We start from the raw sequence: 25134 nt of genomic DNA, 5'->3' as shown, positions 1-25134 counted from the left end.
AGAGAGGCCAGGAAGAGGCTAGTGTTGAAATCCAGCAAGAGATGATGGCAGCATTATTTAGAGTAGCATGATGGACAATGCAGAGAAAAGTAACAAACATGACAGCTATTGAAAAAGGCATCTATAACACAAGACAACCTGAATCAATATCTGTGGAATAAGTGGATTTATCTCTAGGCAGTAGAGAGCCAAATATTCTTGAGAGTGGAAGTTTGTATTTCATAATTCTGACAAGTGTGGAAGTTGGATAATGGTGATTTAGAGAGAGGAATTCTGAAGGTAGCAAAATTAATTAAGAAGCTAGGATAAATATGCAGGGGAAAGAGGCCTGAGGTTCAGAAACAGCATAGGGCAGAATAAAGGAAATTCAAAAGATGGAATTTTAAAGAAAGAGCTGGGTGAATCCAGAGGTTAATTTTGTAGAGAGTTAAGAGAACAATAAGGAACTGAAGACTCCTAACAAGGTAAAAGTATAGTGCCCTCAACAGAAATAGGGCACAAAGATAAACCAAGTTCGAGGCAGAAAAAGCTGATGATTCTCTTTTAAAACATGTTGAAATTGAAATGAGAGGTAACCATGTAAAAAAAGATAATCACAGTTTCTCTGGTCCATACCAGGACTAAACTAGGGAGCAGGTTCATAGAGCCTAGCCACAGTGCAGAGTGGCTAGGTTACAGGGCATGCTGCTCTGCGGTGGATAACAAAAGCATACAAGTCAGAAGCCATGAGGGTACAAATGCTGCTGGATAGGGAAACCTGAAGAGGGCCCTTCTTCAAGCACCTTGTTTCTTGGTAAGGACACAAAGAAGACTCTGAGGTCTTACTTGTGACAAAAACAAGTTTACTGAAGAAAGAACAGAAAGAACACCTCAAGGGAGAGGTGGGCCAAAGCCAAGAAAGGCACTGGTGCCAGAATGAAGAGGTATGGGGTTTTTAAGACAGGGCTTCTACATTTTCATCTAGGCAGGTGTGGACTGAGAGTTTTGATTGACAGTTGCAAGTTGCATAACAACAGGCTCTACTGAGCATGTCTTTCCCATAATTCAGTTTATTATAATCAGATGTGTGTATGTATAGACTATTCATGAACGCTTAATAGGCTCGTGGGCTTCCCTAGTGGCTCGGCGGTAAAAAGTCTGCCTGCAATGCAGGAGCCGCAGGAGATGTGGGATCAATCACTGGGTCGGGAAGATCCGCTGGAAGAGGGCGTGGCAACCCACTCTAGTATTCTTGCCTGGAGAATCCCATGGACAGAGGTGCCTGGTGGGCTACAATCCATAGGGTCACAAACAGTCGAACACAACGGAAGCAACTTAGCACGCAATAGGCTCCCAGCTGCCGAAGGCCACTTGAGGACATAACTGTGCATCAAGGGCACACGTGCCAGAGTTGAAGTCCCTGTGGTTAGTTTATATTCACCGTGAACCTAGGGTGCATGTGCAGGAGTTGGAAAAGTCCCTGTAGTTATTTTGCAGCATATCTGTGAACTCTCCTGGGCCACACTGGTGTATGTCTGGTGTGGGGTTTAGAGATCAGTTTGAAGCTTTTTCTGCTAGGCCTAACTTTCCCCTTTTTGCCTAACTTCTATCCTAATACAAATACATGGTGCAAAAAAGAGATAGAAGCAGGGAGATATAGTAACAGATGAGCATGCGTGCATGTTAAGTCGCTTCAGTAATGTCCGACCTTTTGAGGCCCTATGAACTGTAGTCCATCAGGCTGCTCTGTCCATGGGGATTCTTTAGGCAAGAATACTGGAGTGGATTGTCTTGCCTTTCTCCAGGGGATCTTCCTGACCCAGGGATCCCACCTGCATCTCTTATGTCTCCTGCACTGGCAGGCAGGTTCTTTACCACTAGCTCCACCTGAGACATAGTCCCAATTTTACCCCAGAAAGGCAAGTCGCACTAGATAAGGAAGTTAGCCCTGAGAGAAGCTCAGGTAAGTCTCTTGTCCAAACTCCCAACTGGGATTCTGTACAGAGAGTCTCACCACAAGAGAGAAGCCCTGAAGTGTCAAGAAAATGAAACATTCTGGTCAGAGAGAGGGAAATCATGAAGTGTGGTTTTCCTCAGCTATCTTTCCATGTAGTACAGGCAGGACAGAACCCTAGAGAAGTGAATCTGAGTGAGGCATTTTCAGAGATTAGGGGATTAGAAAGCCTTGAATTAACATCTGTAAAGTACAATACCCAGAAAGGGCCTAAAGAGCTCTGTGGCACATTCATAAGGTGGATACAACTAAATTTGCCTGGGAATACCAAGGTGTACACCAGTTGCTGACTTTAGCCGAGAATCTGAGCAGAATAAACACCAATCATATGGGCAAGGGACACTGACACAGAGACCAGAGAAACAAGGGAAACCTTGCTCAAAGGAACCCTAGTTTTCAACTCAGACATATCCATCCCTTCCCCACCACCACCCTACCCCCACAAGATACCCATCAGATACCATCTTAGGAGCCAGGATGGTAGAAGATTAAAACATCTAACAGACGAGCATTTGATCCCAGAGAGATTAAACATTACCCACGTAAAGTATTTAAATTACAACTAGTCTAAGGCTTAAACACAGTTGAACATTTAGTGTAGTTACTTTGAGATAGTGGATCTCAAGGATAGAGGTTCCTGCCACCTAGGGTAGAGTTGAGTAGGGAGCCAGAAAAATTACTGATAAAACTAAAAAATTGTATTTCTCTATACATGTAAGTTGTAGTATGAGTTAAATTTATGACCCTGGAAAGGTAATAATATAATAGTGATAATGTTAGTAATACTGACCAGATAAGTTTCTTAACTGCCCACATTAGTAGGTAATATTCACCTGTCATGAAATGGCATTCTCAATATCAGGCACCATTTGCCCTAATAAGAGAAGCAAGCAAAGCATAGTTCACTGAATGGGCAGTGAGTAATAAAACCACTCATACTGAAAGTTGCTCAGTTGTGTCCAACTCTTTGTGACCCCATGGACTGGGGCCTTCCAGGCTCCTCTGTCCATGGAATTCTCCAGGCAAGAATACTGGAGCAGGTAGCCATTTCCTTCTCCAAGAGATCTTCCCAGTCCAGGGATCAAACCCAGGTCTCCCACACTGCAGGCGGATTCTTTACCATCTGAGCCACCAGGGAAGCCCCATACTGAACTAGAGCGTTCATTAATATGAATAGCTAGAGATGACACTGAAAACTTAAGAAAAAGGTCATGAAAACTCTTAAACATCAGACTAAGGAATTACTTCTATAAGTAGAGAGTAAATTCACATTTTTTAAGGATTAGAATAACATTAGAGAAATCTGTGCTTTAAGATTAACCTGACAGTTATGTGGGGGATAGTTTGGGCATGGGGTGTCAGCAAATATGGGTCTCACAGACAGGGAAAACTTGGAAGATATGGGCCCTAGGGCCCCTTTCAACTATGAACATTCTGTAGTCCTCTGCTTCAAAAAAATACCTGAAGCATTTTACCAGAAGAAATCAAGTTAAAATGAATACCAGAAGCAGTCTTAAAATGGAAAAGACAGAAAGCATGCAATGTGACCTCTGGAGGGAAGGGTGTAAGAGCAGGAAGGAAGAAGTCTTGGTTACAAATGGATAGATGGAGATTGGTGCTGAGAACACCATCTATCCTCACCCTCCTACCTCATTGCCAGCTTACTGGGTATACTTAGGGCACAAGAGTGTGGGATTGCATTATGGCAGCAGACCACGTGGGAAATGGTGAAGACACAAGACTGGTGATGACTCATGAATGCAAGGATGCAGGCAGATGTGACTGGTGCTCTGAAGGAACCAAGACCTCAAAAGGCAGTTAGGCAGTTAGAAGACCCAAGTTACAATCCAGCTCTGTCCTTAACTAGCTACATGACCATGAGAAAATGATGTAATCCCTCTGAGCTTCATTCTTTCTCCTATCAAAATGAGACATAGTATATGTTCACTAAGAGTCATAGACAATGACTCTAAGATCTCAAACGTTCTTCCTTTCTCCCCTAAAATTCACAAATACATATGTGCCAAAAGTTATGTCGTCTAAAATCCAGTGGAGCAGTAGCCTTTTTGGGGTAAGCTTACAAACTGAAGATAAGTTTCTCTTCCTGAATCAATTCTATTCTAGTTCCCTTTAAGGAGAATGTTCAGAAGGTAAAATGGAAATTTATGTACTCAGATAAAGTAATGCTTAGGATTTTCTAGTTTGCCGCAGAGGTCGTTTTCATTTTCATGCACCTTAAAATAAACCCAAAAAGATTCTTTGCATAAATATTTTGAGTATACCTCTGATTATATGATTTTCTTATTTCATTTTCTCTATTAAAATTTTGTGGTAAAGCCAGCTTTTCTCACAGTCCAGTTATTCAACAAAATATCAAAAATAAAACTTATACTCTTTAGATGATTTTTAACTGATCAAAATGTTCCACACTAAGGAAACTTACCCCCAAAAAATACATTATAACATAAATAGATCAGATATTCTTGTTATTAATATCAGAATATAAAATTCCTCTTTTAAAAATGACTTTCTTCAAAATCCTATGGTAGCTTATAGCCAAAACTCATGTCATCTCATTTTACTTAGCCAGATCATAGTTTGATTTGCCACTCCTACAAAATAAATAATTTAAAGGGCAAAATTACCCCAGATTGTGCCTTTCAGATAACTTTCAAACTTGTAGTCTTTGGTCCTATTTCACATTATTTGACCTTATCATTCCCCTGGGTACTTGCTTCCTAGTAATATGAACTTACCTTTCACAAAAACACCACTCAGAATACTACATATCTCTGAAATATCTAGTAATTCTTTTTGCTAGTGATATGTCTAGAGTGTCCCATGTCTCTGGCTTGCCCTAATTCACACCACTTAGATCATTACAGATGAGTTTGCTAGAAGAGCACCATTATATAGGAAAAACACAAAATATTCCTATGAGTATTTTCAAAATTACACAGCTAGAATCATTTACATGCATTAACATATTAAGAGATGTTTTCATTTCTTGACCTTAGCTTTTGGAGGTAGATTGATTATTTTTTAATTTACATGTGACAATAGTAGTTCTATTTTACAATCATAGTATTTTCAATGAGGAAAAATAAGATTCTTTTTATAACATAAACATATAAAGAACAAATCTTTAAAATACACCTGAAAATGTGAATCTTTTAAAAGGATCTAGTTTCTAAATGGAGTCCAATAAAATATGAATACTTCTACCATCCTTGAATAAACAGAAGCTCATATATATGCTTGAATACTGAATATTTACTGTCACCTGAATTCAAGAAAAGCAGCCGATGCTTTAAAGTTGAGCACAAAAGTAATGTTTTGAAGTGGGTGAAATCCCATCTTCTCTTTGAGCTGTCATTCAAGCCCTTAGACTTTGACCATATATTCTATTTGATATTCTTGTTCTCAACCTGTGATACCTGATTCCCAGTTCAGTTATTTCCACCTTTTGTGCACAAGTATTTCCCCTTAACAATACACCATTCAGAAAAAGGTATGTCTTTGAATTGTCAACTAGTACTTTGTTCTGACAAAAGACACTCTAGTGTTTCAAGACTTTATGTTAGAAATCTTGAAATTAACACTGTTTGTTGACTATCAAAAATGAGTTTATTTCACAAGTGGTACTTTAGAAAGTACAGTTAATAACACTGAAAAACAGAATCATACATTCCAAAATGTGCAAATATTTAGCATAGGTTTATATAAAATCACTTTAAGGAATCTAAAGGATTATTCTCAGGTATGATTTCAACATATGTTGAAATCTTTATGACATATTCATTATATAGTAAGGCCTCTATTCCCCAGCCAAAGGAGGGGAAAAAATTAGGCAAATTAAGTAATTGAAGGAAAAACTAAGTGGCCATAACTTCCTTGTAAAATTTATGTAGGTCAAATATACAAAATAAAGCAAGGTCTTAATTGCCCAGAAAATGAAAGAAATAGAACTGAACTAAAAGGAGATGTTAAATTAATATTAAATATTAATATTAAATTCATTCACAAAGATGTTAAATTGGAAGAATTGCAGTGTACTTTCCTCAAGCAACTATCTAGCTTATTTTTGATGTAATACTGCAACAATAATGAAAATATTATACTTTAAAAAATAAAACTATAAGATAATTTAGGAATATTGAAACTGTTTAACTATGCTAAACTCCACCAATGCATATTTTATTAATATTATATCTATAACAATATATTTGATACACTTAAATATAATTTAGATATAGTAAATTAGATTAACATAATTTGTCAAAATATTTTAAAGAGCATACCACATGTTAATATTATGAAAATTATAGTTTATTACATTTTACTCAAAAGCTTAAAATGATAATATTCTTAATATTGTTTAATATAATTGTGAACTAGATTGCTTTGATTCATTAATTATGGCACATGTTTTCAGTTCTTGATTTTTAGATTTAAATCGGTAGCTGTATATAGTTAAATCATCTAAGAAAGCTGAGTGTCAAAGAATTGATGCTTTCTAATTGTGGTACTGGAGGAGACTCTTGAGAGTCCCTTGGACTGAATGGAGATCAAACCAGTCAATCCTAAAGGTAATCAACCCTGAATATTCATTCATTGAAAGGACTGATGCTGAAGCTGAAACTCCAATACTTTGGCCACCTGATGCAAAGAGCCAACTTATTGGGAAAGACTCTGATGATGGGCAAGATTGAAGGTAAAAGAAGAAGGGGGCGACAGAGGATGAGATGGTTAAATAAAATCACTGACTCAATGGACATGAATCTGAGCAAACTCCAGGAGAGGGTAAAAGACAGGGGAGCCTGGGCCTGCTGCAGTCCATGGAGTTGCAAAGAGGTGGACACAACTTAGTGACTGAAAAGCAACAACATTCAGCTACTAGTTGACCAAAAGTGCTAAAGTCATAAACATGTTTACTTTTTTTAATTCTTATATTAATATTTTCCTTTTTTTGCTTTTACAAAAACAGACCTCAACATTAAAATGCATCATATGAACAAGGAACTAATCAGCATCTTCCATGTAATAGTATTTCAAATATTTTATAGATTATTCCAGAGATATTTAGACATATGCAAATATATATATGTGAAATATATTTGAATATTACTTTTTCACAAATGATAGCAAACTATACATACTGTGCCTAACTGGTTTCTTTAACAAATACCTCCCAGAGGTCTTGTCATACTTCTGTTTTATAGCTATATCTAACTCCATTGTGTAAGTGCACACAATTTATACACCATCCATTACTGATAAATATATAAATTCACCATCTTTCCTTATTAAATACCATTTCCCACATAGGAAAGTCTAGCTATAGAATAAGCTATCAGTGCAATTTCTGGTACAAGAGGTACTTTGCACATGTAAATTTATTATTTGCTAAATTTCCCTCCACACAGGCTGTACCAATTATGCTCCCACCAGCAATGTATGGGAGTAACAATTTCTCCACATCCTTCCCACACAGTGTATTCTCAAACTTTTTTTAATCTTTGCCAGTCTAATGAGTGAAAAATGGCATCTCACTGCAGTTTCATTTCCATTTATCTTACTCAGAGTGAGAATAAGAGTCTTAGTGTGTTGAAGGACGTTTTTTAAAAGAAAAAAAAATCTGAGGTACTATTTGTTAAATTGGTCCCTAACAGTTTGATACAATCAACTTATTGAATCTAATATTATTCCTGTACCACAGTTGTTCTTCCCAAAGGTCACCATCTCCACTTGTGCACAAGATGCCATCATCTCTCAGCTGCTCGGTGATGAAGCTCCAGCAACTCTCCCCTCTCTCCTACGCCACAGTGGGCACTGACATTTGTATACACGTCCCTTAAAACAAAACAAAATCAAAATCTTTCCTGATCCCATATCTTCTTCCAGATTTCATCTCATTTTTCTGTTTCCTTTAGAGCAAAACTCTTCAAAGGATGTATCGACGCTCACCATCTTCTTTCCTTTTTGCAAAAGTGCCTCCTGCACTTTGTAGTTAGTCTTCCTTCCTCAACACTCCAGAGAAACAACTCATGTCAAAGTCACAAGGGACCTCCAGGTTGCTGATTCAAATGGACATTTGCCAAGTCATCTTATTGACCTTATTAACAAGACTACCAAGTCATCTTATTAACAGCAGTGTGTGAAACTCTTGATCACTCTCCAGTCTGAAACACTGTTTGCCCTTGGCTCCCAGGACACCACATTTGTTGGTCTTCCTCCTACTTTACTGGCAACTCCTTTTCAGTCTCTCTGCTTATTATTCCTCATCTCCTCAACCTGTAATTTTTATGTGTTGGAGCATCCCATAGCTCAGACTTTAGATCGTTTTCCTGTTTAGACTCACATCTTAACAATCACATCCATTTTCTTGCTTTATATGCCAACTACATTATGAATGACACCATATACTTCCAGCCTAAATATGTGCCTGAAGTTCAGACTCATATAGTCTACTGTCTACTTGACATCTCACCATTGGTGGCTAACACAGGAATCTCAAATTACTGCCAACAGAACTCCTAATTTCTGTCTCCACCCAAAATCTCTTCTGATCATATTCTTCTTCCCCATTTCATAAATTATGACTCCATCTTTTAAATGTTCAAGCCAAAAATCTTGAAGTCTTCCTAGACTCATTTCTTTCTCTCACACCTCACATTCAATACATGAGCAAATCCTACTGGTTTTAACAGTCAGAATGCAAACACTTCTTATCGCCTCTATCTAAATCATTCTAGTCCTAGCCAGCATCATCTCTCACCTGGATTATTACTAGTCACTATCCTGATTGGCATTCATCTTTGTCCCATAAAATCAAATCTCAGACACCAGCAAGAGCGATTCTTTTAAAATATGTCAGGTTAAGTTAGGCTTTATTAAAATTCCTCCAATATCTTACCATCTCACTCCAAGTAAAATCCAAAGTCATTAATGGCGTGTTACATGGTCTGGCATACCTTCATTTCTGAACTTACCTCCCATACAGCTGCCCTCTGCACGTCCTCCACTCCAGTCGGGTATGGACCGAGGCTCTCTGCTGCTCCTGGAGCTCACCAAGCATGGCCTTGACAGCCTTTGCACTTGGTCTGCTCTTCCCCTAGAACACTCTTCTTGCGGAGAACTATAAGCCTTGCCCCCTCCTTCCTCTCAGATCTCTACTCAACTCTCACCTTGTCAAAGAAAACTTCCGTAACCAACTCTGTAAAATATCATCATTTCAAAAAGTAATCCATGTGACAGAGTTCTCAGTGAGGCTTTCTACATTCTTTTCTGTACTGTTTCTAAAATCCAGTATGTATTTTATACATATAACACACCTCAATTCGGATACTAAATTTTCATAGGAAATACTTGCTCTGTATTTAAACTTCATGAATTTACTCAAAAAGTAAACTGACATACCCAGGTTGTTTCAAACATTCACAAAAGTTTTCCAATGACTGAACTATATGTGAGTTTTTTCTATTTAAATTTAAAATAATTAAAATCAAGTAAAATTTAAAATTCTTACTATATTTCAAGTACTAGGTAACCACATTGGCTAGTAAGTACTATAATAAGCATCAAAGACTTATACTTTTTGTTAGGTCATTAACTGAGTACAGTATCTTATATTGCTATCTGGTATGTGGTTTCTTCTCTGGTATGCTATCTGGTATGTGGAGAAGCCAATGGCAACCCACTCCAGTCCTCTTGCCTGGAAAATCCCATGGAGGGAGGAGCCTGGTGGGCTGCAGTCCATGGGGTCGCTAAGAGTCATACACAACTGAGCGACTTCACTTTCACTTTTCACCTTCATGCATTGGAGAAAGAAATGGCAACCCACTCCAGTGTTCTTGCCCGGAGAATCCCAGGGACAGGGGAGCCTGGTGGGCTGCCGTCTATGGGGTCGCACAGATTCGAACACGACTGAAGCGACTTAGCAGCAGCATGTGGTTCGTTATGATAATAAAAGTTATCTCATTGATCACCAAACAACTTACTTGTCCTCTATAAAATATTGTTACCATTAATGTTAGCTGATTCAAATGAATGTTTTAGATGCAATGTCCAATATGAACCATTATTATCTTGAGATGCTAAATTCCAAAAGCATACATACATTTGCATGCATGTAAGAGTTTTATTTCCCCCTTAACATTTCTTGACCTCTTAGTATATCTCTATTGATCTAAATAATCAAAAATTAAATTAGAAGTAATCTGATACTTCATTTGATCTTGCCACAGACAAGACCTGATTTGTCAGGCAAAATTTGACTTGAGCAGATGAGTTTACTATTATTGCTTTCTGACCACCAATAGGTCTTGCCTCATTTCCTAAGGAAAGAAACTCTAGCCTGTAGACCAACAAGGATATGAGTTCCAGAGACACAATAATTGCATAGAAACTAGCTCTATTCCAAATCCCACAAAATTGAGTTTAGGAACAGTTGACTTTAGACATAACACTATAAACGGTAAAAGACGTTAGTTTTGAAAATTACTAAGGAACAATATTCATAGACATATCACCTGAATGGATATTTAAGGCACCCCCAAATACTGTTGCAGAATCTATTACCATAAACAGCCTACAGGAAATAAACGTATCTATGATATTTTCCTAATCTGGGCATAGCATTATCCTTCCAGTTGGTTTTTAAGCATGTTTGTGCAGCCTGAAGAAAATCCAAGATGCAGCTGAATGTCAGAGTGCAGGAACAGCAAAAGAAAAAAAAAGCATTTCAGGAATTTAGGATCCATGAAACCCTCAAAAATTCAGACGTGAGCTGCATCACGAACAATAAACGTTTACCGAACACCTGCTGTATGCAAAACACACTGCTTCTTGCTGTGATTAAATTAAATCCTCTCTATTTAAGCATCAGAGACCACCCTACTTGTGTTCTCTAGGAGTATAAGTCCATATCTATTAGGCCACAGCATTCCTTCTTATTATAGTCGACAACCCCTTTCAACCTAGTCCTTCACTCAGAAAAGTGCTGGAAAAGTCCACGGATCCCACTCATGGGATAACTAATCATACCTATGCTCCTTTTCAGTTTGCCCACAATAAGTGTCTAAATACTTTGGAAATATATTTCTATCTAATGGGACAATTTTTAAAACAAGTCTTTGTCTCTAATTCATCACATTTATTCCACAATAGTCTATTTTGTCTTCCTAAAACATCCTTATAAACTCACCTAAATCGTCCCACAATTTTCTGATCAGAAAGCTTCTATCTCCAAATAAACACTTCATGTTTATAAGTGTGTATATGCTGTAGATAGATAGGTATGAATTGGCTATGAATTTCACTCATATCTAAAAGATTTTCTACTATCTAATCCACAATTTGATGTGGATGTCTATCAAACTATCCACATTCAATTTGATGTGGATTCCGATCAAACTTTTGCATTGAGTCAAACTGAAATTCTGCTTTCAAAAGTGCAAGCATGAGATAATTCTGGTAGATAAGATTTCATTTTCAGAATAGGAATAAAGGAATAAAGTAATCCCCATAGATTCCACTCTAGACCTCCCCAGCCAGCTGCTGTGACTCTTCACCTGGCCCCTCTTGGGAAACACAGGAAGAAGAAAAATGAGAGCTCAGGACACAGCCTGGACATGGCCCTAGGCTAGGATTTGCTAGTAAGTAAACAGCTTCTGACCTGAACTTGCTAGCATTCTCTCTCTATGAGGGAGCAACAGAGATGGAGCGTGTACAATGGGGCTCCTAATTTTCAGTAGGCCTTCAAGTCAGATCACTTTACACTTATACATTTTATCACTTGAACACACAACTTTCCCAAAAGGATGCCCTCTCAAGCTGGATATTTAGGATCAAAAGACAAGTCGCTGGAATCAAAGTCCACCAGCCACAAAGAATATCCACTTGGGTTAAATATATCCACTCAGTTGTCCAATTTGGACTCTATTTCGAGTACACATGGATCATCATCACTTTGTTTTCTAGTAATGGTGCTTTCACTTAGGGCTAGAGAAAGTTTACTTCCATCTTTATCATATTTCCTGAAAAGGTCCAAATACAAAGTTTATCTTACCTATGAAATGTAAGATAAAGGAGAAAAAGAATTTGCTTCAAACTGTAATCTTGTATGTAAAGCTACAACATAACAAAATAACAAAAAATTATTAACAATACTACTTTACATTTATATGGTGTTCCTTCTTAGAACAGGAACTTTAGGTATATTAAATCATTTAATCACAATTTATCAATTTTAACAAAATTTTTAAAGCAGTCATTTCAAGTCCTACAGTACCAAAAAAAAAAAGAAAAGAAAAGAAAAATTGTTCCTCTGGTAGGCTTGCATTTGCCTTTTCCTAAAAGGGCAATGTCGGGAGGACCAGTAGAATGTGTAAGATGACAAAACACTTCCCTGTCCCAACTGTCCTTTTTCACTCCCCATCCGTAGACGTATCTTCATAATAACTGAGCCTGCACGACACTTCACCCTTCAGGAAAGCAGACTTGGCTAACTGCCCTTCTCAGCAGCCTGCAGAGGCCAAACGGAGGAAGTGTATTTGCTCCCCTCATTGGCTCCTCCCTGGCAGATTGCAGAACTGTTACTGGCTGTGGCTTCAAGCTTATCTAGGGATGTGTCACATGTTGGGGCTGTTACGTGATCCACCCTGGCTGCCTTGTACTCCTGAAAGCTTTTTTCAATTCAATGACTTTTACACATTTCTAACAATTGTGAATGAGGTGCCATGTGAGTCCACAGTGCAGTCCCAAGGAAAGGAGCTCTCTCACCACCTGAAAGCTGACCAACTATGAAAGCAGAGCATCCTTCCTGGCACCCACTACACTTCCCACCACCAACCCCATCCCAGCTACTCAACAACCACCCTTCACCGTCACCTCTGCCCCACATCCTTCTTCACTGAGCCCTTTCTCATCAAATTACATAATTGTCAAATCCAATGGACACTTCTTGGCCTCACTTGGCTTCTCTGAGGCATGCTGACCATCTTGCCCCAGAACTGTCTTCTCTGGGCTTCCCAGGATCATACTATGTTCCTCCTCCCTCCATGGCAGCTTTTCAGTTCCCTTTCCTGCTTATTTCTCTTCAGTTTCCCCTGAAATGTTGGCCTTACCCAGGTGTCTTAGTGAGTTCAGGCAGCTATCACAAAATACCATGGACTTTGTATAACTCATACAGTATAAACAGCAGAAATATATTCCCCACAGCACTGGAACTACAGGTCAAGGAGATCAGGGTGCCAACCTGGTCAGATTCCAGTGAGGACCCTCTTTTGGTTGCAGACTGCCCTCTTCTCATTTCATCCTCAGATGGCAGAAAGAGGATGAGAAGGTGTTCCTCTTTAAAAAGACACTAATCCCATTCACAAAGGCTCCACCTCATGACCTAATAACCTCCCAAAGGCCCCACCTCCTTATACCCACACATTGCAGTGTTAGGATTTCAACATGAATTTGAGGAGGGTGGTGCTAGTGCTAAAAAACCCACCTGCCAACACAGGAAACTTAAGGGACACAGGTTCCATCCCTGGATCAGGAAGATCCCCTAGAGGAGGAAATGGCAATCCACTCCAGTATTCTTGCCTGGAGAATCCCATGGACAGAGCCTGGTGGGCTACAGTCCATGGGGTTGCAAAGAGATGGACATGACTGAAGCGAATTAGCATGCTCGCACCTTCTTTCCATAACACCAAGTGTATGTCCAATCTTCTCTTCTTCTCTGTAAAATTTCCCCAGAAAATCTTACTTGTGCTTATGCTTGTATAGCATCAACCTAAAATGAGGGTCTAAACCTTAACCCTCATTTTCAACTTCTGCCTCTCTCCTAAGCTTGACATACATCTTCCTAGCTGCCCCTAGCATCGGCACAGGATGCTTTCCTGTGTCTCGTACCCAAACACATTGCATTACCTGCTCTCTTACCCAGCAAACTCTCTTCTACCAGATATCTTACGCCAATTAGTGGCATCACTACCCCCACACTTGCTGTGCCAGTTTGAAGCATGGCTATAAATTCTTTGACATGCCTGAGACTCCGAAGGGTGCAGTTTCTGCTTTAGTTTCTGGTAATACTTGTTCTTGGAGCCCTGAGCCATGATACTAAGGCAATCATGCTTGAGAGGTCACATATAGGTGCTCTTAAGAGGGTCCTCCAACACCACCCTTCCAGCCCCCAACCATTCTAGGCACACCCTGCCATTTGCATCAACTCAGCAAAGATCTCAGACATTGTAAAGCAAAGGGGAGTTGTCCTCACTGTGCTCGTTCTAAATTACAAACCCACAAAAACCATGAACATTTTTTTAAAAACATTGTTTTATGCCACTAAATTTCAGGTGGTTTGTTATATAACAATAAACAACTATAATAGCTCCCCAAGCTTCAAACATGGGAGGCATTACCTTTCTCTCTCTCCCATGTTTTTAACTAACACATAATTTCATTAAGGGTCTACTAGGTGCCAGGCACTGTACCAAGCACTGGTGATACCAATAAATATGATCTAGTGGAGACAACAGTTCAAAGAAAACAAATCGTAAGAAAATGAGACAGTATTTCCCAATCTTGTTCCAGGGAAATCTGCGGATAGATGTTTCTCCAAAGAGATATTTTATGTAACATTAATTCTAGAAACATTGGCTAAAAATAAGTTTCTTTCCTGAATATCTTCTCAGGACCACTAATACTCAAATCAGTATGATAAGTACGTAAGAGGAGTCTAGAATACAGTTTCCCAAAATTATTTGACCACAAAACTGGTCTGGGGTTTGTTTTTTTGTGTGTTTTGAAGAGATACTCAAGGAACTAGATTTCTGCAAAGCACTGTGAAAATAATGTCCTTGATTATTACATGTGTGTATAAAATAAACTGGGAGCCTAGGAGAACGGCCATGGAGACTTTCTTCGGTTATCAGGCAACGCCTCATGGAGGAAGTGGTATTTGAAGTGATACATAAAGAGTGAGAAGAAGGTGCCAAGTGGGCAAGCTGTGGGAAGGAAGGCATAAAACTGACCAGTTTAGAGAGCCTGAAACTGGAGCAGGCCTGCCTATTTAGAGAAACTGTAAGGAAATATTTTTTGTCTCTTCTGCAAGAGACAGATGCTACAATTTGAAGTTCAGGTCAGAAGTTGTTTACTTACTAGCAAATCCTAGCCTAGGGCTGTGTCCAAGCTTTGTCCTCATCTCTTATTTTTCTTTTTCCTGTTTCTCAAGAGGGGCCAGGTGAGGAGCCATGGCAGCTGCCTTGCATTTTCTTATTTTTTCCTTTCTATATCTACAGTAAATGTTTTCTTACTTTTAAAATCCACTTCTCATGGCTGCAGTTTGAAAGCAAGAGCTCAGTCTGATCCAATGAACCCACAACTTTCATAAAACTGCACACAAGATACTGAGGTTTAGATCAGACAGACTACGTCCAAGATGTATTCCCTCACTGAATAACTTGGGTATTTCATATAATATCCTGAGATGATTTCAAATATATGCACCCTGATTCCATGTGAAGAATTTCTACTGAAGTTTTGGTATTTTACATAACAAATGCTGAAGAGATTTTTATAGAAATTTATAAAGTCTATTTTAAGATGCTGGATCAGATTATAACAACATAAAGGTAACAATTGGATGATATAGATACACTGAGTTGTGGCTTTTTCATGTAGAAATTGGCTGCCAGAACATATAAGGCAGACTTCAAAGTCATTTATATACAAAAAGGATTAACTCTCTCTCTCTCCTCTTTCCAAACAATGGAGTATCCATAAGGGAATTCTAGCAGTCGAGAACTAATGAGGCATGGCCAAAGACCAAGAAAAACCTACTAAAATGGCTTTGATTTGGGGAGGCTTAAAAACAAATAATATTTAATTCTGTAGCTGATGAGCTATTAACTGCAAAATGAAAGTATTCCAGGCTAGAATTTTTCTTGTGAGGACCACCCACTCTCAGAGGCTAGAAAGATGTGAGCAATAAAGTAAGGTGTGGCAGATCTTATCTCATTCTAAACTGAGACTTTCACATAGAAGTACTAAGGAAATCACTTCAAGTATCCATGTAAAAATGTCTCTAGTCTGACATATTCAAGAATAAGAATGGAATGAGACCACCAAATGGTGAAGTAGGAGACCCCAGCCTCTGTCTTCCCACAAAGATCAACAAACAGCTACCCACAAACAGAACCAGCTCTGGAACAGCCCAGAAGTCCAGTTAAGAAATTTCAGCAACAACCATAACAACAAAACCGAGAACAACCTCACTGAAAGGGGAAGAAAAATAACTCATTTTGCTGGCATCATCTCCTCCCCCAGACAGGCACTGTTCAGAGCCCAGAGGGAACTCCACAACTAGAAAGATCTCTCCTGGCTGGGAAAGAGAGCAAAGTGAGCAAGCAGCTTCCCCCGACTTCCAAGGCATTATGTGAGAGATCCACTTTGGTTTCGCACCGCCCAGAGACTGGCAGAGTTGAGACTACGGAGATGACGAGAAACAAGAAAGAACAGAGAGCACTGATATCAGTCACACAGGAGGAGTGACCATGATTCCCAGTGACTTGCTGTGCAGAGGACCCCAGCAGCTTTCACCACAGACTCCCCCCACCCCGTTGAATAATTTACCGATTTTCACCCCACAAGTATTGGCCAAGCAGATGCCAGCTAGCTGCCTGAGTCCTTCCTCTGCCCTCCCCTGCTAGATCCTAGAATCCACAGCAGCTGGCTCAGGCCTTTGCAGCTGCATGAGTACAAGACCTCAGCCTGGAGCCCCGAGGCTGACCCCCACTGCCGTAGGTATGCTCGGGGCTAACCCCTCCAACTGTGCATTTGCACACATTGGCCTGTCTCCTCTAACCAATCTCCACTGCAGCGGGCCCTGGGTGAGACCCCGCAGCCACAGAAATGCACACGGACAGCCAGAGCCCCTACATCTGCTCTAGGCCCAGCTCTAGCCCTGTCACCTTCAAAGTGAGACAGAAAGGAGTGACACCACCAAATGGGGAGGAGGTACCTGTGCCCGAGGTGAGACCGTGTAGCCACAAAAGTACATGCCAACACTCAAGTGCCCCAGTAGCATCCAGCATACCTGCAGTGGGTCCTGGCCCTAGCTGTTGGCCCTGGTCCCCGCTCCTACGTGTGTCTACAACAGCTCCTGTGATACAGAGCTGGTACCTGCTGCCCTGTGTTTGCATACGACCAGCACTGCCCACCACCTCTGCCTGCCCTGATCCCTAGCCACTGAAGCCGGAGGTGCTGTGAGGACCTCAACAGCCTTTAGAACCACTGTGGACCCCTGCAGCAAGTGCCAAGGATCACTCAGTCATCAATCCTGTGGACCTCGGTGGCCTGAGCTAACAAGACATCACACCTCCCTGGAGAAGAGCCACCACGCACTCTTGTACTTGGTGCCTAGCAGCACGAGACCCAGAGTCACAGCACACTCTGCACACCACACCAGGTGAAGGTCGTTCCCTGTGGATCAGTCTATAAAGTCTGAAAGAGGCAGATAAAGAACGAAGGCAAAATAAACACTTCTGAACAAACAAGAGATGAGGAGTTCATCACCACTAGACTTGCCTATACAAAAAATGCTGAAAGGAGTTGTTCAAACTGAAATGAAAGAATATAATTAGCAAAAATAAAATTGTATGAAAGCAGAAAACATGTAAAACACTGGTAACGTACATAGATTTAGAATAATACTGTAAAATGGTGTTGTGTTAACCATTTAAGTCTAGTATAAATGTTAAAGGACAAAAGTGCTAAAAAATAGCTGTACCTACAATGATTTGTCAATAGATACACAATTTTAAAAAGATATGTGCTGTGCTTAGTCACTCAGTCATGTCCAACTCTTGCAACCCCATGGACTGTAGCTCACCAGGTTCCTCTGTCCATGGAATTCTCCAGGCAGGAATACTGGAGTGGGTAGCCGTTCTCTTCTCCAGAAGATCTTCCAAACCCAGGGAACGAACCAGGTCTCCCACACTGCTGGAAGATTCTTTTACCATCTGAGCCACCAGGGAAGCCCAAGAATACTGGAAAGGGTAGACTATCCCTTCTCCAGGGGATCTTCCGACCCAGGAATTGAATAGGGGTCTTCTTTTGGCACTGAAAACATAAAACGCAGGGAAGAAGTCAAAAGGTTAGAATTTTCATCAGCTTCAAATAAACTGCTATATCAGCACAGGGAACTTTATTCAATATCTTGTGATAAAACATAATGGAAAATAATATGTATCAATTCAGTTCAGTTCAGTCACTCAGTCATGTCCAACTCTTTGCAACCCCATGGACTGCAGCACGCCAAGCCTCCCTGTCCATCACCAACTCCCAGAGTTTACCCAAACTCATGCCCATTGAGTTGGTGATGCCATTGAACCATCTCATCCTCTGTCATCCCCTTCTCCTCCTGCCCTCAATCTTTCCCAGCATCAGGGTCTTTGCAAATGAGTCAGCTCTTTGCATCAGGTGGCCAAAGTTTTGAAATTTCAACTTCAACATCAGTCCTTCCAATGAACAGCCAGGTCTAATCTCCTTTAGGATGGACTGGTTGGATCTTCTTGCAGTTCAAGGGACTCTCAAGAGTCTTCTCCAACACCACAGTTCAAAAGCATCATTCTTCGGCGCTCAGCTTTCCTCACCGTCCAACTCTCACATCCATACATGACCACTGGAAAAACCATAGCCTTGACTAGACAGACCTTTGCTGGCAAAGGAATGTCTCTGCTTTTCAATATGCTATATAGGTTGGTCATAACTTTTCTCCCAAGGAGTAAGCGTCTTTTAATTTCACAGCTGCAATCACCATCTGCAGTGATTTTGGAGCCCCCCAAAATTAAGTATGCCACTGTTTCCACTGTTTCTCCATCTATTTTCCATGAAGTAATGGGATCAGATGCCAGATCTTCATTTTCTGAATGCTGAGTTTTAAGTCAACTTTTTCAGTCTCCTCTTTCACTTTCATCAAGAGGCTCTTTAGTTCTTCTTCACTTTCTGCCATAAGGGTGGTGTCATTTGTATATCTGAGGTTATTGATATTTCTCCCAGCAATCTTGATTCTAGCTTGTGCTTCATCCAGCCCAGCATTTCTCATGATGTACTCTGCATATAAGTTAAATAAACAAGCTGACAATATACAGCCTTGACGTACTCCTTTTCTTATTTGGAACAAGTCTGTTGTTTCATGTCCAGTTGTAACTGTTGCTTCCTGACCTGCATACAGATTTCTCAAGAAGCAGGTCAGGTGGTCTGATATTCATGTCTCTTTCAAAATTTTCCGCAGTTTATTGTGATCCACCCAGTCAAAGGCTTTGGCATAGTCAATAAAGCAGTGAGCGGTGACTGTGTGGCGCTGGAGCAGCTGAGAGGAGATATGTATATGTACACGTATAACTGAGTTGCTTTGCTGTATGGCAGTAACTAATACAACATTGCAGTTCAACTGGACTTCAATAAAAAATAAATTTAAAACAAACAGACTGCTGTATTCATAGGATGTTACAAGTGAGCCTTGTGTATGCATGCAAAGTCGCTTCAGTTGTGTCCGACTCTGTGTGATTTTATGGACTGAAGCTTACCAGGCTCCTCTGTCCATGGGATTTTCCAGGCAAGGATACTGGAGTGGGTTGTGCTCTCCTCCAGGGGATCTTCCCGACCCAGGGATCAAAGCCACGTCTCTTAAGTCTACCTGCATTAGCAGGTGTGTTCTTTACCACTAGCGCCGCCTGGTAAACCCCAAGTAAGCCTCAAGGTACCACAAAACTAAAGCCTATGGTAGATACACACGAGATAAAAAGAAGAGAATCAAAGTATACTAACTACGAAAATCACCAGTTCACAAAGGACAACAAGAGAGGAAGAAAGGAACAAAGGAACTACAAAACAGCAAGAAAGCAATTAACAACATGGCATTGGTAAGACTTTACCTATTAGTAATTATTAGAAATGTAAATGAATTAAATGTCCCAATCAAAAAATTTAGAGTGGCTGATGGGTCAAAAAAATAAAAGACTGCACTCACTATATACTGCCTAAAAGAAACTCCAATAGCCATGATGGGGAAACAACCTAAGTGCCCAATGGCAGATGAACTGATAAAGAAAATGTGATGTTTTCTTGAAATGAAATATTACCAATGAAATATTATCCAGCTATAAAAAGGAATGAAATCCTGCCAATTTTTATGACATAGATGGACTTTGGGTTTATTATGCTAAGTGAAATAAATTAGACAGAGAAAGACAAACACTATATGACTCACTTATATATGGAATCTAAAAATAGCAGACTCATAGGGAGTAAAGAAAGTTTCTCAGGACATTATTGTTTCTATGTTAGAGTATATGAGCTACTCACACTTGTGACTCCAAGTGATGAGAAAGAGCTAAGTCATTTTGTATTTACAATCCCTAGTTAGACATGTGAGGCATAATAATAAAAATGCCTGAAATTGAAAGCACTGACACATTAAAATTATCTCTTATGGAACACTGCCATAATTCTGTATATTGCATTCCATATAAAAAAGCTATTCACATACCAGATGTCAACTACTCAGAAAATAAACTTTGTATCTAAAATATCTTATTTATTCTTTTCTTGACCACTTTGAAATTGCTTGTTGCAAGCTCTTTGCAGGCATTTCATCTTGAATCAGTTTGGCACTTCTAAAAGCCATCATTTCTTCAATGTTTGGAAGTGGTTTCGTTTAGATTTCAAGTTCACAAACCAGGGTTTTTATCCAAAATCCATGCAACGTCAGTAATAATAAATGTTAAATCTCAGTGATATGCCATACAAGTGTGGCAACCAACAAGAAACTTTACCATCCAAGAACACTGCTTTGATGATCTCTACATATTATGGAAGAATTGTCTCATCTTCCCCCAACAGATTACTCCTTCCCTGCATCCTTGTAATTTTCCTTTTAGGTAGTTGGGAGTCAATATATTTTCTCTGGCTTACATTTTTCTTAAAAACTGTTAGTGACAGGAAAGAGAAAAATATTAAAACAATTCTATCTTATTAAGCAATATGTTGTATCTAACAAGTTGCTCCAAAATTTCTTGACTCAAAGAAGAGAATCAATACTCTTTGGAGCATCAATTAATAATATTAAAACTCAACAAGCTAACTCTCAGTAGTTGCACCCAGCAAAGTATTTTCTCCCCAAATGGAACAGCAAAACTTTAGTTTGAGGTTATTTACAGATAGGCTTATCTGGGAAGAACCTTATCCAACATAGACAAAAATGGACACTACATTAGAGAAACTACCAGCATGATCTGAGTCACTATCTCATGGTGACCTCTGCCACATGATTGCTTCTCAGATAATATAGGCTTTCTAGATCATTAGACACTATTTCTTAGTTAATAAGTTTATCATTTGAGGTGCATTGACAGCATTGAATGCACTCTAAGGTACATTAAAGTTCTATTCACATTTAGCTTTTTGTTACCAAAATATACACATTTGTGTGTATATGTGTATGCTTTTGTCTAGAGAGAGAAAAAACACTATGGAAAAACATTCTCTCTGTTTTTCTTCTTTTATATTATGTTAATTTTTCTACAAAACATTTCTACTTTCATAATAATAAAAATACAAGCTTTTAAGTTAAAAACTGAGAACTCAATTGTGTCTTTTATAAAGCTAAGCATTGCACAGCAGAATAAAATAATTAAGTCATATGTTAAAAGATAAAAAGCATTTTCAACATCTTTAATTTCACATGTTTAGAAAGGGAGAGAGTAAGAGAAAACTGGTCCAAAATCCATCTCCTACAGGCTGCCTATTTTCCAGTGGTCATGTATGGATGTGAGAGTTGGACTATAAAGAGAGCTGAGCACCAAAGAATTGATGCTTTTGAACTGTGGTGTTGGAGAAGACTCTTCAGAGTCCCTTGGACTGCAAGGAGATCCAACCAGTCCATCCTAAAGGAGATCAGTCCTGGGTGCTCATTGGAAGGACTGATGTTGAAGTCCAAAACTTTGGCCACCTGATGCAAAGAGCTGACTCATTTGAAAAGACCCTGATGCTGGGAAAGATTGAGGGCAGGGGGAGAAGGGGACGACAGAGGATGAGATGGCATCACTGACTCAATGGACATAGGTTTGGGTGAACTCCGGGAGTTGGTGATGGACAGGGAGGCCTGGCGTGCTGTGGTTCATGGGGTCGCAAAGAGTTGGACACGACTGACCAACTGAACTGAACTGACAGGCTACCTCTCAGAGGGAAGTTTGGCCTCCTGCAAAACTCAATGAAAGCTGGCAATGGCCAAGGGCTTAAAACAAGCAAAACTGATCAACAGAAATATCTGGACCCCAGCTCCTCATCAAGTCAGGAAAAGAACTGGTGCTCCCTTCAACACTGATAAGGCTAATCTGGCTGAATCTGCCACTTCATATGCTGCAAATACACTGCATGGGCCCCAGAACCCTGATCACCCCTGGAGAGAGGCTGGTGCTTCCCCCCCACCCCAACAGCCCCTAAGTTGAGGTGGTAGTTAGAGCTGCAGACCAGCTGAATGTCTCCAATGCCATATTGCTAGTACCTGACTCCAATCACATTAGATGGTGTCTGTGCTTTCCTAATCATGCAGGATTAGGATCCCCCTCCTAGAGGACATTTATATGTATCTTTGAGAAAACAAATGAAATGTAAGTGACATGCTTACCACGCATACCAGTCTGTGGTAAAAACTAAAAGATGAAGGCAGTCCTACAAAAATATTTCTCTAGATTAACTCCCACCTGTTTCACAAAAACTCTGATCTCCTTCCAGTTCCTCCCAAATAGATCCAGGAGTCCATGGTCTAGTGGGCTGTCTGCTGGTCTGGTTGTCTGTTCATTACATCAATTTTTCCTCCTCCTGTTCCATTTCAAGGAGGTGATGTGCCCAGTCACTGCAATAATAGAAAGCAGCCTGCTGCCACAGTGCCCCAAAGGCATCAGTGCCACCTTTTCTTTGCTGAGGTCACAGTAGCAATGTTATGCTAGTTCCCTGTGTACCAAGGATGCTGCAAAAGCACTTAGGATGAAGAAAAGGAAGAATATTCCAGAAGTTCAATATCTGAACCATGAGAGAGAGAATGTTTCCAACTGCAGTGGATTAACTGGAGATGAATATGTACTAAACAAATTCACAGTAATTCTTAGAGAATCACTCTCAGAGATAAAGACAGCTGAAACAGATGAAGCATTATCAAGACATCATTTAGCAAAGAGCTAAGATATACCATAAACATATGGAAAGCAACAAGGTAAGCCCATAAGGGGGCTTGCCTGGTGGCTCATATGGTAAAGAATCTGCCTGCAATGCAGGAGATCTGGCTTCGATTCCTGAGTCAGGAAGATCCCCTGGAGAAGGGAATGGCTACCCACTCCAGTAATCTTGCCTGGAGAATTCCATGGACAGAGGAGCTTGGTGGGTTACAGTCCATGGCGTTGCAAAGAATCAGACACAACTGAGCGACTAACACAAGCCCATAAGACATGTACACAGAGAAGTGGGAGTTCAAAACAGAAAGAAGGTATTTCCCAACTGTGAAAATCAAGGAAAGTTGGAGCAGACAGTCTCTGCAAAAGAATGGAAGAGGATTTTCACGGAAGAGCAACAGCCCATGATCTTCTCGGCTTGAACCTGGAGCAACATATTGAGAAATGGTAGGACTACATCTCAGAAAAGTATGTCAGGCCGGATCCTCAAAGGCTCTGGGTGTCAAATTATTCACAGGTCCCCGTTCCTCTCACCATTAGGTCCCAAACGCTCCCCCAGCTTACAACCTGTAAGCCCTCAGCTTCCATGCCAGCCTCAGCTCACCACCACTCCCACTCTACATTCCAGCCAGACTATTTGGTTCCCTGAATAGGTCCAATTCTCCCTGACCAGTGGACACTTGCTATTCTCTCTTCCTCTAATGCTTTTCAGACTTTTCCTTCTCCAACCTCCTTCTCCTGCAACTTCTACACCTGTATTTTCCTTAGCACCTTTTGTTAGGGACTTATTTGCTTTCCACAAGTCTATAAGCTCCCTGACAGCAAATGACTGTGGCTTTCTCATTCATCATTTCATCCTCAGTGCCCAACACTATACCTGATATACAGTAAGTACTCAATTAATAATTGTTGACTGAATGAGTATATGGGTAAATAAATGACAAAATAAGTGTTTTGACTAAGCAAGCTATTTTAAAACTATAAACAAACTAGGGCAAATGACAGCAACAAATATTTTAATGCTTATTCAACATCTTTAAAAACACAAAGTATTTTATTGATAATAAACATTTCACAACCAGATGGTTATTTAACAAATACTAATTGCTAAAAGGAAAATTCCATGCAGTCATCAGGTTATTTGACTTTTATGTATCTTATCTCAGAGACTTAATAAGCTTTCTATCTCTGATTATGTGGTGGTGACTGCAAAAGATAAAATTCTGCCTATGATTTATTTCAGAAATCTTCAATGATGCATTACAAAGAAAACTCCTCTCCTCAAACTTCCAAGGAAAATCAAAATTCTGCTGTCTCCCAGAGTTGTCACAATTGTAATGTGGATTTTTAATTTACGAGTGTTTATACTGAGCAAAATGTGGGAGAATTATATTTATGATTTGACAGAGGGAATGTAATAGTAAAGTGAAATGTTGACTTTTTAAAGAGAAATAGAGTTCAAAAACACAAAGAACTTGAAAAATAAGAAACAAATTCTACATGTTAGGTAGAGATATCCCGAAGTATCGTGCATGCGTGCTCTGTCATGTCCGACACTTTGGACCCCACGGACTGTTGCCCACTAGGCTCCTGTGTCCATGGAATTCTCCAGGCAAGACTACTGGAGTGGGTTGCCATTTCCAAAGGATCTTACTGCCCAGGGATCAAATCCGTGTCTCTTGCATCTTCTGTATTGGCAGGTGGATTCTTTACCACTGAGCCACCTGGGAAGTGGCTCATGACACATTTAAAACTGGAGAAGAGAATGAGATGGAGAAAGTGAAGAAATAAAACAATTAAGAATGACTTCCACAAAAGGAAAAAAATATATTGCTATTCAAACTATCAAAAAAGGGCTTATCATTAAGAAAGACAAAAACTTTGCGGCTTTAGAAAGGAATGCTGGAACTTAAATAA

General features: G+C 39.9%; 1 protein-coding gene across 2 annotated transcripts in view; it reads right to left on the bottom strand.

The window, feature by feature from the left end:
• LOC145516423 (uncharacterized) overlaps window positions 1-25134 on the bottom strand; it is a 581394-nt gene that overhangs the window by 490014 nt on the left and 66246 nt on the right. Inside the window, exon 2 of one of the 2 annotated variants that reach the window (XR_014061377.1) lies at window positions 17877-18106. The exons of the other annotated variant lie outside the window; for it this stretch is intronic. The gene's annotated coding sequence lies outside the window, so the exon portion shown is untranslated. The remainder of the gene's footprint in view (window positions 1-17876; window positions 18107-25134) is intronic. 2 annotated transcript variants of the gene reach the window in all.

The sequence above is a fragment of the Giraffa tippelskirchi genome, chromosome 8 (genome assembly GCF_054371585.1).
Source record: "Giraffa tippelskirchi isolate mGirTip1 chromosome 8, T2T-mGirTip1v1.2.pri, whole genome shotgun sequence".
NCBI lineage: Eukaryota > Metazoa > Chordata > Mammalia > Artiodactyla > Giraffidae > Giraffa > Giraffa tippelskirchi.
The sequence above is the reverse complement of the archived record's forward strand: the minus strand, read 5'-3'. Positions and strand labels throughout refer to the sequence as shown.